At 47.6% G+C, this 15075-nt stretch overlaps 1 protein-coding gene and 1 long non-coding RNA gene across 4 annotated transcripts in view; one reads left to right on the plus strand and one right to left on the minus strand.

The window, feature by feature from the left end:
- LOC147026271 (uncharacterized) overlaps nucleotides 1–15075 on the plus strand; it is a 29173-nt gene that overhangs the window by 9482 nt on the left and 4616 nt on the right. The window lies entirely within an intron of this gene.
- The window catches only part of LOC147026272 (uncharacterized), a 69016-nt gene that overhangs the window by 7348 nt on the left and 46593 nt on the right, over nucleotides 1–15075 (minus strand). The window lies entirely within an intron of this gene.

Consider the following 15075-nt stretch of genomic DNA (forward strand, 5'->3'; position numbering starts at 1 on the left):
TTGTGTGTTTGTGGATTTAGAGAAAGCTTATGATAGGGTGCCAAGAGAGGAGTTGTGGCATTGTATGAGGAAGTCGGGAGTGGTGGAGAAGTATGTGAGGGTGGTGCAGGATATGTATGAGGACAGTGTGACAGCGGTGAGGTGTGCGGTAGGAATGACGGACCGGTTTAAGGTAGAGGTGGGATTGCACCAAGGATCGACTCTGAGCCCTTTCCTGTTTGCAATGGTGATGGACAGGTTGACGGACGAGATCAGACTGGAGTCTCCATGGACTATGATGTTCGCGGATGACATCATGATCTGTAGGGAGAGTAGGGAGCAGGCTGAGGTGAGCCTCGAGAGGTGGAGGTACGCACTGGAGAAAAGGGGAATGATAGTCAGTAGGAGTAAGACGGAGTACATGTGCGTAAATGAGAGGGAGGGTGGTGATATGGTGCGGTTGCAAGGAGTTGAGGTGGGGAAGGTGGATGGGTTTAAATACTTGGGATCAACTGTCCCAAGTAACGGAGAGTGTGGTAGAGAAGTGAAAAAGAGAGTGCAGGCAGGATGGAGTGGGTGGAGAAGAGTTGCAGGAGTTAAGGGGAAAGTATACAAGACGGTAGTGAGACCAGCTATGTTTTATGGTTTGGAGGCGGTGGCACTAACAAAAAGACAGGAAGCGGAGCTGGAGGTGGCAGAGTTAAAGATGCTGCGATTCTCGATGGGAGTGACGAGGATGGATAGGATAAGGAATGAGTATATTAGAGGGACTGCGCAGGTAGGACGGTTTGGAGACAAAGTGAGAGAAGCGAGATTGAGATGGTTTGGACATGTGCACAGGAGGGAAGCGGAGTATATCGGGAGAAGGATGCTGAAGATGGAGCCGCCAGGCAGGAGGAGAAGAGGAAGGCCAAAGAAGAAGTTCATGGATGTGGTGAGGGCGGACATGCGGGTGGTTGGAGTGTCAATGGAAGATGTGGAGGATAGAGCGAAATGGAGACGGTTGATCCGCTGAGGCGACCCCTAACGGGAGCAGCCGAAAGAAGAAGATATATATAGGATTCAGCGGTGGCGGGATTCGCACCCGACTCTTGACCCCAGTGTTCAGGATTCGGACGAGTGATGTCAATCACACCCTACTCTTGACAGCCAAATGTTGAAGATTCGGCGTCACTTAACAGCACCGCCGTCTCCAGGGTTATAACGCGGCTGGTTCGGCACAATTCTCGGGTGACACGCCTCAGATCACGATACCAAAATACACCTGTGCTTTGCAAGCTGGGGGAATAGACCCCGGTTACAGACTGGTTTTGTCAGAGACCGATTGGAGTCTACCAGTCCGTAACCCGTTTGGGTTTTTCTCCAAATCGAGCGGATCGTTCCTCGGCGCGGCACGAATAAATTCAAGGCGGAAAATCTCGTACAACTCAGCCAGATTTATTGGGGACACATCGGGGAACACAACACAAGCAAAGCATTCACGACAATGTTATAATTCATCTATAACCCGTTCTTAACTAGGGAGCTACGGAATACGGGTTTCGAAGGAATCCTCGCGAGATAAACCTTAGACAACATTCAGACAAGACACGGACAGTATGCAGACAAGACAGAGTACTTGGTGATGCTTCATGGACGAGAGGAAAAGTGTTGAAGGCACAAATGCGGCTCGTGACAAGCAGATGTCAACGGATTTGAGCACCCGGCTCGAGCACGCCGCGTGGCAAAATGGCGGCGTCATCCTTTTGTCGCACCCCTCATGCACGCAGCCTCAGCGCGTTCAGCCCCCGTAAGGTCGACGGCGCAAGACGTAAGATCTATGGTTTGCTCCAGCTGGCTTTTCACAAGGTCCAGTATACAAGTCCTGGCCTGGCCTGTTCACCAGCTTACGCCAAATCGGGGTGTTGGGCTCTGCAGGCGGATTGATGGGACCACAAGACGTGTTGGGCCGTGCCGTAAGTAAGGACAGAGGCTCCGTGGTTTTTGCTGTGTCACGTGATTGGGTTTTCGTATATCATGAGTCGCCCGCTAGGGGTGGCAGGAATGTACATCAGGACGCGCAATAAAGCGAAGTTGCTGTTAACACTCTTGCTTCTCATGTTCCACTGACCTTGTACACCACAGTTGACTGACGAGGATGGTTGATCGACGAGTCACGGCGCATGGACAGATGCCCGTTTTCGTCGGAGACGACTTCGAATTGTTTTCAGAACAATTGGGGTGCTATTTCCACGCGAATGATGTGGTCGACGAGAGCAAACAGAAGTCGATCTTGCTCGCCTCGCTATCGACGGAACATTATCGACTACCGAGTGATTTGGTGGCGCCGGACAAGCCCCGTGATGACGGGCTGTCATTTCAGGACATTGTGCAGAAGAAGAAAGCACACATGGCGCCGGAGAAGTCATTACAGCTCGCTCGCTACCAGTTCGATCGCCTCTCGAAAGGTGCGGAGGAGCGCGTCGCTGATTTCGTGGCACGAGTGAAGCATTCTTCCGTGGCATGCAAGTTCACGGTGGAGGAGCGTCCAGCTCGACTCAGAGATCGTTTTATTGCTGGTTTACAAGATGCGAAGATGGTTTCGGCAGTTCTATGGCTGAGGAGTGAAGCCATTACATTCGACTCGGCGGTCGGCACTGCTACAGCTGTCGAGCAGACTCGCGGAGATGTTCGGGCCATCACCGGCCACAGCATGCCGGATGGCCCGGAGGCCCACGCGGGGTCGCGAGCGCCCCGGGACGCACGCACCACCTTCGGTGCGGGCCGGACGTCGCCGCGCAGCCACACGAGCGACGAGGTGACCCCGCGGACATGTTTGGGATGCGGAGGTCGACACCTGCGCCGTGTGTGCCCGTATAAAGGCACCGTGTGTTTACATTGTCACAAGGTGGGTCATCTGAAGCGTGTATGCCGTGGGGCGCCGGCCACCGTTAAGGTCATGGACGGCGATGTGCGAGGCGACCTCGGCGACCCGGGGCGGAACTGGCAGCCGTTGTTGAGCCTGTTTTCAATTGGCCCTGCGGCGGCGTGCCCGATGACTGTGGAAATCGAAGTGAACAAAACGCCGATCACGTTTCAGGTTGATACGGGAGCGGCTGTGTCGATCATAGGCGAACAGACCACGCGTACACTCAACGGCCTGAAGCTTATCAGGTCAAACCTCACACTGTACACGTACACCCGCGAGAAGATAAGGCCAGTCGAGATGGCAGACGTGTCTGTGCGGTACCAAGGCTAGGTCGCCGCGCTACCGTTGTACGTCGTGCGGGGGAGGGGACCGTCTCTCCTCGGCCGAAACTGGCTGTCCCGCATCAGGCTAGACTGGGCCGCCGTTCACCTTGTGCAACCCGTGCCAAGCCGCTGGGAGGATCAGTTGGAGAAGATTCTTCAAAGACATCAAGGTTTGTTTTGCGACGACCTTGGGAAACTGAAGGGTGTGGAGGCAAAGCTCTTCCTGAAGGAGGGGGTGGTTCCTCGTTTTTGTAAACCACGACCGATGCCGTATGCCCTGCAGGACAAGGTCAAGGGTGAACTGGATAGGCTGGAGAACTGTGGAGTGATCGAACGGGTGCCGTACTCAGATTGGGCCACCCCGGTTGTCACGGTGCTGAAACGGAATGGAGATGTCTGATTGTGCAGGGACTTCAAGTCCACGGTTAACCCGGGGCTCAGTGTGGAGCAATATCCACTGCCGTCAATCGATGAAATATATGCACGATTGGCGGGGAGTTGACACTTCACGAAGCTTGACCTGCGTGATGCATATTTTCACCTGGTGATGGATCCCGGGAGTAGCGAGCTTTTGACAATCAACACGTGTCAAGGGCTCGATCGATATACCCGACTCTGTTTTGGGATTGCTTTGGCCCCAGCCTTGTGGCAGAAAGCCATGGATCAGGTTTGCATTGGCCTGCCCGCTCAGACCTACCTGGACGATGTGCTCATTGCGGGGAAAACGGCGGACGAGCACCTTGCGAACAATGCCCAAGTACTGACAAAGCTAGAAGCGTGCGGCCTGCGCTTGAACAGGGACAAGTGCACATTCTTCAAGCAGCGCTTGGAATACCTCGGGTACATCATCACGCCGGAGGGGCTGTTGAAAGGCCCTCGGAAGGTGGAGGCGATTCAGCACATGCCACCGCCTCTCGCCAAGACGCAGCTGCGCTCGTTCATTGGTATGGCCCAGTATTACCAAAGGTTCGTGAGCGGGCTCAGCTCACAACTTGCGCCGTTAACGTGGTTGCTCAGGAAGGACGAGCGCTGGGCCTGGGGGTCTGCACACCAGGCGTCGTTCGACCACGTCAAGCGGCTGCTCACAGAGGATACGGTCTTCGTGCACTACGAGCCTGCGCGTCCGCTCTTATTGGCATGTGACAGCTCTGCATATGGCATCGGGGCGGTGCTCTCCCACAGGATGGATGATGGTTCCGAGCGGCCTGTTTGTTTTGCATCCCGGACCCTGTCCGCAGCAGAGCGGGAATATGCCCAGATCGAGCGCGAGGCTCTCAGCCTCGTCTGGGGTGTGCGGAGGTTTCATCACTACCTGCTGGGGTGGCATTTCACTTTGCAGACGGATCAGAAACCGCTTCAATTCATCCTCAGACCCGAACGCGGGGTACCGGTGGTAGCGGCCGCACGAATACAGCGGTGGTGTCTGTTTCTTGCTGCTTACGATTACGATATTCAGTTCAGAAGCACCGAGAAGCATGCTAACTGCGACAGGCTCTCGCGCTTGCCGTGCGCGGAGGGTCCAGCTGCGTCTGAGTCGGCCGACCGGGTCGATGTGTTCGCCCTGGACCAGGTCCAAAGTGGGCCTTTCACGGCCAAACAGGTCGCGGTGGAATCGGCTCATGATCCAGTGCTCGCCCGTGTCGTCCAGGTGATTTATATGGGGAATTGGAGCGATCTACCTTCAACACTGGCATTTCAGCCTTTCGCGTCACGCGCATCGGAGCTGTCGTTGGTCCACCAGTGCGTTATGTGGGGAATGAGGGCGGTGATTCTGCCGAAGTTCAGGCAGCGGTGTTTGGAAGAACTGCATGTCAGTCACCTTGGCGTCGTGAAGACCAAGAGTCTTGCTCGTAGCCTGTTGTGGTGGCCGGGGTTGGACAAATACGTTGAGCAGTTGGTTAAGCATTGCACCACATGTCAAACAGATGCTGATAACCCGCGTCGAGCCTCGGGACTATGGCCGACCCCAGAGAGGGCCTGGAAGACGGTCCATGGGGATTTTGCGGGGCCGGTTAATGGCAAAATGTTTTTGATTGTGATCGATGCATTCTCTAAATGGCTGGAGGTTGTAGTATTGCAGCATACATCAGCAAACATTACAGTAGAGAAACTGCGGACGATCTTTGCTAATAAAGGATTACCGGAGATCCTGGTCTCTAATAATGGTCCGCAGTTCATCGCAGGTGTATTTGATGAGTTTATGTGTAAAAATGGTATTCGACATCTAAGGTCCGCACCGTATCATCCTGAGACGAATGAGCAGGCTGAATCGTTTGTTAAGATGTTGAAACGGGCTTTGCGCAGGGGGGGGGGGGTGTTGCACCTGTGCAGACGGTGGTCGATGTCTTTTTGCTCCATTACAGGAATGCGATTCATCCTGTCACAGGTGATTCTCCTGCCATTCGTCTCTATGGACGGGCATTGCGGTCCAGACTGGATTTGCTACGACCTGGAGGGTCGGTGAGTGGGGCGGTGTCACGCCCGACGCTGCTGCGCGGTTTTGATGTGGAACAGCGGGTAATGGTGCACGATTATTTCCACGGTTCCAAGTGGGTGCTGGCTGTGGTCTCTGTGGTACTGGGGCCGGCGAATTGCATTGTGCGGACTGATAGTGGGGAGGTGTGGAAGCAGCACGTGGACCAAATGCATGATCGCTGTTCAGCGTCACCCCCCCTCCCCCTCGCCCCCCCCCCCTGCCGAGCGATGTGGGTTCCCCACCTGTAATGTCGCCGTGGTCAGACGTTGTATCGCCAGGGCCGGACGTGCCGGCGCCCGCGGGGTCTTCACCTGATTCAGTCCTGCCCGAGGACGTCGGGCAGGCTGGTCGGCCGGGGGCGGTTGTTATTGCGGATGGGGCAAGTCCGGCGAGGGTGTCAACTCGACCGAGCCGGGAGGCGTCTGAGCCTGGGCCGTCTGGCGTCGCTGCCCGCTCGAGGCGGGTCAGGATGCGGCTGCGGTACTTGGAGGATTTTGAGTGTTGATTGGTTTCGGTTGGTCATGTTATGATTGTCCTTTCATCATTTGACTTGTCATTTTACGAGGGGAGGAGTGTGCTGCGTCACGTGATTTGGTTTTCGTATATCATGACTCGCCCGCTAGGGGTGGCAGGAATGTACATCAGGACGCGCAATAAAGCGGAGTTGCTGCTAACACTCTTGCTTCTCATGTTCCACTGCACCTCGTACACCATAGTTAGACGCAGGTTGAACCTGTCGATGACCTCTTCATAAAGTCGATCGCCGACTCACACAGCAGTCAGTTCCTCTGGAAGCAGATTGCAGCCTCCCACAAGTCGTTTCTGCACAGCAGAATCCTCACTCGACACTCAGGCTCAGTTACTCCCTCGGCACATTGCCGACTCGACCCTCAGGTTCAGGCCGTTCCTCTCTTAGGGTGCTGTCACACCTTGACGTTTTAGCCAGCAATGGCAACGTATAAAAATGTATGTAAAACGTTGGCGTACGCTGAAATTTTGATGTTTTTTTTAAAGTTTTGGGCATATTCATAACGTGTTGGTCGTATGCATAACATATTAGTAACGGGCACAGAACGTTTCGTTGTCTTATAGATAACTTATACCAACGAATGCTTAGCCTGTTGTCGGCGTTCACAACCTATGCCCAACGATAGTTTAACTTACACATAGCGCGCTAAACGTATCGCCGGCGAACTCGTGGCGTAGCCTGTTAAGAACCTGCCGGACGCCGATTTAAATCATAACCGCCTGAGAATTTGAAGTGTCAACCTCACAGTCACACCTTGACGATTTTGCCAGCGTATGCCGGCCTATGAAAATGTGTCTAAAACGCTAGGCGCACGTCAAATATGGTATGGGTAAGTTGTGTATACGTTAAGAGTAGGCTGGAAAACAATTAAGTACGATGTCATATTACGTGGTACGTGTAATACGTCGTGAAATTTCAAGCGTGCTGAAAATTTTACGACGTACTCGGCGTACGGCTAACACGTTCCGCATGCGTTGTCATATGTTCCTGGCACGTCCGCGATCGTTTACACATGACTGACACACGTTACTTGTAGGTTACTCATAAGTCGAAACACGTCAAGGTAATATTTAACATACCCGCAACCTAATTTTCAACCAATGGGTAACGTCCTTTTAACCTATGAGTAGTGTGCTCTGAACCTATGTTTAACGTGCTTGAAACCTAAGAGTAGCGTGCATTGAACCTATTTGTAACTTGCCTTGAACCAATGACTGGCGTGCTATGAACCTATGAGTAACGTGCGTTTAACCTATGTGTAGCATGCTTGGAACCGAAGTATAACATGCTTATAACCTTTGAGTAACATGCTATGAACCTATTTGTAACGTATCTAAAACGCACATTGTCGTATGTAGACGAATTAGATCGACGTCTTCCGGACGACCACAGCACTTACTGAACGTGTTTCGAACTTACATCTACTGTGTACAAATGGGCTTCACAAGAGGAACCCATCATTGTTCCAGACTCCATGTTGAGTAGATATCAATGCCAGTAGTATCAGTAGTAGTTGGTGTGCATGACAGTAGTAATAGTAGTAGTAGTAGTTGTAGTAGTACCATTGGTCGTAGTAGTATGTCTATGATAGTAGTAGCATGTGAGCATGATGGGGAGGGTGTGGGTGATGATGGATCCTCGTTGCATCCACGAATAGGAGACTACTTTGCACCATTGTTCGATGTTCTTTTCGGCTAATTTTTTTCCTCATTCCGACGATGAAATATTTCTTTGTTTTACTTTTTAAAGTATTAAAAACGACTTTGACAAATGCATAATGTACTACTAATGAACACAGAACACTTCGATAACTTATAGATAAGTTATACCAACGATTGTTTATCGTGTTTTAGTCGTCCACAACCTATGCCCAAAGATAGTCTAGCATATGCATAGCATAATAATTCCCAAGCACGTTATTCATAGGTTATAAATAAGTCACGGGTTCCCTAAACATTACTTTGATGTGTTTCGACGTATGAGGAACTTTCAAGTAGCGTGTAGCGAAGTGTGAACAACGTTCGTGTAGCGTGCTTACAAAACGTTACTCATAGGTTAGAAATAAGTTTTGGGTACGCGAATGTTACCTCTACGTGTTTTGACTTATGAGTAACATACAATCAACGTGTGTCAACGATCGCATAACGTGCCAACAACTTATGGCCAGTGTAGCGGAACGTGTGAGCCAAACGCCGAGTAAGTCGTAAAATTTCAAGCATGCAAAATTTTTTGGACAACCAAAAAGTACAACGGTTTAAACCAGCGTAATACGACCTATGGTAGTGTTTTTCAGCATGCACCTAACGTACACGTAACGTACCCATAACGTATTGGACGTGTGCCAGCGTTTTAGACAAATTTTTCATAAATCGGCATCCGCTGGCTAAATCGTCAAGGTGTGACAGCCCCTTTACAGATCCCCGACCACACGCACCGCGAGTTACTCCCTCAGCAGATCGCTGACCGACGCTAGCAGTTTCTCCTCCAGCCGATGGCAGACAGACCTCTTGCAGTCCCTTCCTTGCCTTCCTTTCGGCTCGCTCTTCACAAAAGCCGATCGCAAACAGCACAGCAGTCCCTTGTACAGCCGATCGCGCCCCACCTCGGCGCTCTCGCAGATCCACCCCGCCTTACCGGCGCTCGCTCTCTCCAAGCCGACTACTACTCTGAGCGCTGGGCGGGGACTATTGTCCGGAGAGGGGAAGGAAGAAGAAGAACCTCTTGGTACACCACCACCATATGAACAATGAACAGCCTCTTACAACTCCCGACACACATGTAACATCCAATTACCGAACAACCTGGCTAAACATGCATTTAATGGGGTATCTGGGCTAATCCTATATTTAATAACACACTAAGGGCCATTTCCACAACAATATATACATATATACATATATATGTATAGTCGAGGCTCATGGAAGAGCAAGTATACTGAACTGATTATGACGTAACAGACAAAAACAGGACACAGAACACGTATGCATGGCGTGGACAAAATGGATACAGAAGGAAACCCCAAGGCAGGAAACTTGGAAAGAGGTGGGCTTGGGTTGGAGTTAACGGGGAGAGAAAAAGTCATGGTTTTGGATTGGGAATGATCTGAGATTGTGGTGAACAGCCGTCTTGAAGACCTGGGAAGAATGAGATTGAAGAGAATGTGGAAGTGAGTTCCATAGACAGGAAAAAAAAAGAGGAACTAATGAGTTGAGGTGAGCAGTTTACAATGTGCACCCGAGAAGCGCATTTGTTTTATCAAAACAAGATGGCAATGGTATGCAAGATGGCAATATTTAAAATGTTGCGTTTCTCGGGTGATTGATGAGAGTTCGGTGGTTTTATTTATAATTTGTATCATTATCGGTGAGAATGAATTGAATTTTTTTTAAACGCAAGCCTCCTTTTCTGTCTGATGATTTGGCAAATCCTCAACCCTCAAATAGCATGTAAAAAATACATTATTTGGTGTCCAGATATCATATACAGTGTGTCAGAAAGATGTTTACATATTTTAAAGGGTGTCTGAATTATTTATGTACTATCTATATATATATATATATATATATATATATATATATATATATATATATATATATATATATATATATATATATATATATATATATACATACAGGGTGTCCCTAAAAAAAATGACATCATTTCGTAGTCTAATAACATAGCTAATTCTCGCTCAAATAATCTCAAATTTTAACAAAATGTGTAAAAAAAAAAAACCAAGTTGAATGTTTAATTCTTATCTCAATGAGTATCTACCAGGTGGATGCCTTGGGTGTGCCAGTTATAATGACAATGTCCTGTTGAAATGGCCACCACGTTCACCTGACTTGACACCTTGTGATTTTTTTTTCTATGGGGCAATGTGCAAGGACTGGTCTATATCCCCGCCTCTTCCTACAAACCGAGAGAAACTTGAGCAGAGAATCACTGAGGCGCTGGAGAATGTTACACAAGACATGCTACAGCGTGTTTGGCAGGAGCTGGACCACCGACTTGTCGTGTGTCGTGTCACAGGCGGTGCGCATATTGAACATTTGCGAAGTTTTGAGAAAACGGTTATAAAATCTACATCCCTCTGAATCTCTTGTTCGAATTTTGATAAATAAATATTTTATTGTTCAACATGAAGCCTATTAACTTTCATTTGTCTGGGACATGTAGTTACTTAGATATTCAAGTTTCAAATGATGTCATTTTTTTAGACAATATATATATATAAAATATATATATATATATATATATATATATATATATATATATATATATATATATATATATATTGTACTGAAGAAAGTGCCTTCAGAAAGTATTCACATCCCTCGACGCTTGTCACATTTTGTTGTTACAGCCAGAATTAAAAATTGATTAAATTTGAATTCTTGGTCACCGATTGACACAAAATACCCCATAATGACAAAATGAAAACATGTTTTCAGAAATTTATTAAAAATTAATTAAAAATGAAAAGCTGAAATGTCTTGCGTCAATAAGTGTTCAACCCCTTTACTACGACACTCCAAATTGAGCTCAGGTTCATTAAATTTCCTTTGAACATCTTTGAGATGTCTCTGCATCTTGATGGAGTCCACCTGTGGCCAATTCAATTGAATAGACATAGTTCAGAAAGAAACACACCCTTCAAGATAAGGTCCCACAGTGAACTACATGTCAGAGCAGAAACTCTACCACGAAGTCCAAGGAACTGTCCTTAGAACTCTGAGATAGAATTGTGAGGAGGCATCGATCTAGGGAAGGGTATAAAGCAATTTCTGGAGTGTTGAAAGTTCCAAAGAGCACAGTGAGCTCTATCATTAGGAAATGGCAAGAATGTGGAATTACCGAGACACTTCCTCGAGCTGACCATCTGACCAAACTGAGCAACCAGGCAAGAAGCACCTTGGTCAGGGAGGTGACCAAAAACCAAATGACCACTCTGACAGAACCAGAGTTCCTTTGCTGAGGTGGGAGAACCTGTCAGACGGACAACAATCTCTGCAGCACTTCACACATCTCGGCTTTATGTGAGAGTGGCCAGACGGAAGCCACTCCTGAGAAAAAGCCACATGATAGCACACCTGGAGTTTGCAAAAAGGCACGGGAGAGACTCTGAAAGCATGAGACGAAAGATTCTGTGGTCTGATGAGATGAAAATTGACCTCTTTGGCCTGAATGCAAAGGGTTACGTCTGGTGGAAACTGAGCACAGCTCAACACCCATCTAACACCATCCCTACTGTGAAACATAGTTGTGTTAGCATCATGCAATGGGCATGCTTTTCAATGGCAGAGACTGGCATATTTGTGAAGATAGTGGGAACAATGAATGGAGCCAAATACAGGCAAATCCTTGAGGAGAAACTGCTTCAGAGTGCAAAAGACCTTAGACTCTGCGGCGAAGATTTACGCTCTCACAGGACAATGACCCCAAGCATACAGCCAAAGCAACATTGAGAATCTGTGGAAAGACTTGAAGATTGCTGTTCACCGATGATCTCCATCCAACTTGACAGAGCTTGAGCAAATCTGCAAGGAGGAATGGGAGAAAATCCCCAAATCCAGATGTGCAAATCTGATACAGACATACCCGAGAAGACTCGGAGCTGTAATCGCTGCCAAATATTCGTCCACAAAGTATTGACTCAAGACATTTCAGCTTATCATTTTAAATTAATTTGTAAATGTTTCTTAAAACATGTTTTCACTTTGTCATTAATGGGGTATTTTGTGTAGATCAATGACAAAAAAAATATTAAATTGAATCCTTTTTAAATTCAGGATGTAACACAACAAAATGTAAAGTCAAGGGGTGTGAATACTTTCTGAAGGCACTGTGTGTTGGTGAATATTTGTCATTCAGTTGTTCACCGCAGTCAAGGTGCTGTCACACCTTGACGATTTAGCCAGCAATGGCAACGTATAAAAATGTATGTAAAACGTTGGCGTACGCTGAAATTTTGATGTTTTTTTTTTTAAGTTTTGGTCGTATTCATAACGAGTTGGTCGTATGCATAACATATAAGTAACGGGCACAGAACGTTTCGTTGTCTTATAGATAACTTATACCAACGAATGCTTAGCCTGTTGTTGGCGTTCACAACCTATGCCCAACGATAGTTTAACTTAGGCATAGCGCGCTGCACGTATCGCCGACGAACTCGTGGCGTAGCCTGTTAAAAACCTGCCCCACGCCGATTTAAATCAAAACCGCCTGAGAATTGGAAGTGTGAACATCGCAGTCACACCTTGACGATTTAGCCAGCGTATGCCAACCGATGAAAAATGTGTCAAACGCTGGCACACGTCGAATACGGTATGGGTAAGTTGTGTATACATTAAGAGCACGCTGAAAAACGATGAAGTACGCTGTCGTATTTCGTGGTACGTCTAGTACGTCGTGAAATTTCAAGCATGCTGAAAATTTTACGACCTACTCGCCGTATGGCTCACACATTCCGCTACGCTGGGAATAAGTTGTAGGCACGTTACGCGATCGTTGACACACGTCGACACAAGTTCCTTGTAAGTTACTCATAAGTCGAAACACGTCGAGGTAATGTTTAGCATACCAGGAACTTATTTTCTCCGTCAAGGTACATTTTCTTTTTTTCTCCTTGGCTCCGTGAAGGCACGTGACGAAATATCTGAAGTTGTTGTTGTTGTTTTTTGTTTTTTTTAGTCTATCACGAATTTTAAAATATATTCGGACATTTGCTTTTAAGTTTCGACGTCGACGTGACAATATCCTCAAACAGAAAATATTCACAGAGGAGGAACTAAGAATAAGACATGAGCAAACTGAAGAGGTAATCGGACGTGACGTAACGGCACGTGACGAAATATCGGAAGTTAGTTTTTTTTTAAACACTGCCAATACGCCATTATACGGTAGCTGTAAATTAGAAACACGTTCAGCAAGTTCTGTGGTCGTCCGGAAGACGTCAATCAAATACGTCAATATGCGTTGGAGGTACGTTACACATAGGTTCAAAGCACGTTACTCATAGGTTAGAAATAAGTTTTGGGTACGCTAAGCATTACCTCGACGTGTTTCGACTTATGAGTAACTTACAAGTAACGTGCCTCGACGTGTGTCAACGATCGTGTAACATGACTCGACGTGTGTCAATGATCGCGTAACGTGCCTCGACGTGTGTCAACGATCGTGTAACGTGCCTTGACGTGTGTCAACGATCGCGTAACGTGCCTCGACGTGTGTCAACGATCGCGTAACGTGCCTCGACGTGTGTCAACGATCGCGTAACGTGCCTCGACGTGTGTCAACGATCGCGTAACGTGCCTCGACGTGTGTCAACGATCGCGTAACGTGCCTCGACGTGTGTCAACGATCGCGTAACGTGCCTTGACGTGTGTCAACGATCGTGTAACGTGCCTCGACGTGTGTCAACGATCGTGTAACGTGCCTCGACGTGTGTCAACGATCGCGTAACGTGCCTCGACGTGTGTCAACGATCGCGTAACGTGCCTCGACGTGTGTCAACGATCGTGTAACGTGCCTTGACGTGTGTCAACGATCGTGTAACGTGCATACAGCACGTTACTCATAGGTTATAAATAAGTTTCGGGTACGCTAATCATTACCTCGATGTGTTTCGACTTATGAGTAACTTACAAGTAACGTGTGTCAACGATCGGATAACGTGCCTACAACTTATGGCCAGCATAGCGGAACGTGCGAATCATACGCTGACATATGTCGTAAAATTTTAAGCATGCTAAAATTTGAGGACAACCGCAAAGTACAACGATGAAAGCCAGCGTACTACGACGTATGCCAGCGTGCTCTTAACGTATACAAACTTACCCATAACATATTCGACATGTGCCGGCGTTTTAGCCCAATTTTGCATACGTTGGCTAAATCATCAAGGTGTGACAGGGCCTTCACCAGTGCCGAGATGCTGACAGTAGTCAATTAGAACATCTGCAATAGTTCATCATGTGCCACAAACAAATGCTTCTGCAAACACCAAATATTGACCTTTTTAGAGTGTGTAATGGGTAGTTTTTATTTCTTAAAATATGTATGCATCCTTTTGAGAGACCCTTTACATGCTCACATTTCACAAAATTTGTATCAAGAGGCTACCAGGTAAGTGGTTTTCTGAAACCTGTGGTGCAAATTGACAATTTTATTGCAACTGCAAACCATATTTCACAGCCGTTAGACACATTTAACAGGTAGTCATCAAAGGAAATATGCTTGGGCATTCACTAGCTCATCGGCAATGTGGGGCGTTCACTCAAGACGGGATCCACTGTATACACAAGCAAGAAAAGTAAGCATACCTTAGACCGAATAATCCTGATTGCAGGTACGCGAGTACCTTTTTCCTTGAACATGTCCAGAATAGATGGATGTTTGAAAGTATTGTGGCATGTTTTTGCATTTTTTTTGTTAGGTTTGTTTTTGGATTCAAAATCGAGGTTGAGAGAAGAGAAGGTTGACAAAGGGTAAAAAGGTAACACGGTGAGAGTGTGGCAACAGTTTGATTATGAAGTCAAGGGGGTGAGCTGACAGCAAAAGATGAGAAAGGGGAAGGGAGGAAGCAAGAGATGGGGAGAGAGAGACTGAGACGATCGGTCTGACCGGGTCACTTAAAATCAGTCAATGAAACAAATCAATCAGTCATTGACCAATGGCTGAGACGCATCTAAAATGCTGATTACAGATATAATGCACAAAATATAATTTTATCTTTCCTCAAGTGCTGATCAGCCCACAAGTCCCCAGTTTAAGTGGCAGTGTGGTCTCCTGATGTGCGGACATGTTGCCCAATACTTCCCTAAACTTCAACAAACTCATTGCGCTCTCCCAACCCTAT

This window comes from Eptatretus burgeri, chromosome 5 (genome assembly GCF_056783735.1).
Source record: "Eptatretus burgeri isolate ZD-2024b chromosome 5, Ebu_testis_v1, whole genome shotgun sequence".
Taxonomy (NCBI): domain Eukaryota; kingdom Metazoa; phylum Chordata; class Myxini; order Myxiniformes; family Myxinidae; genus Eptatretus; species Eptatretus burgeri.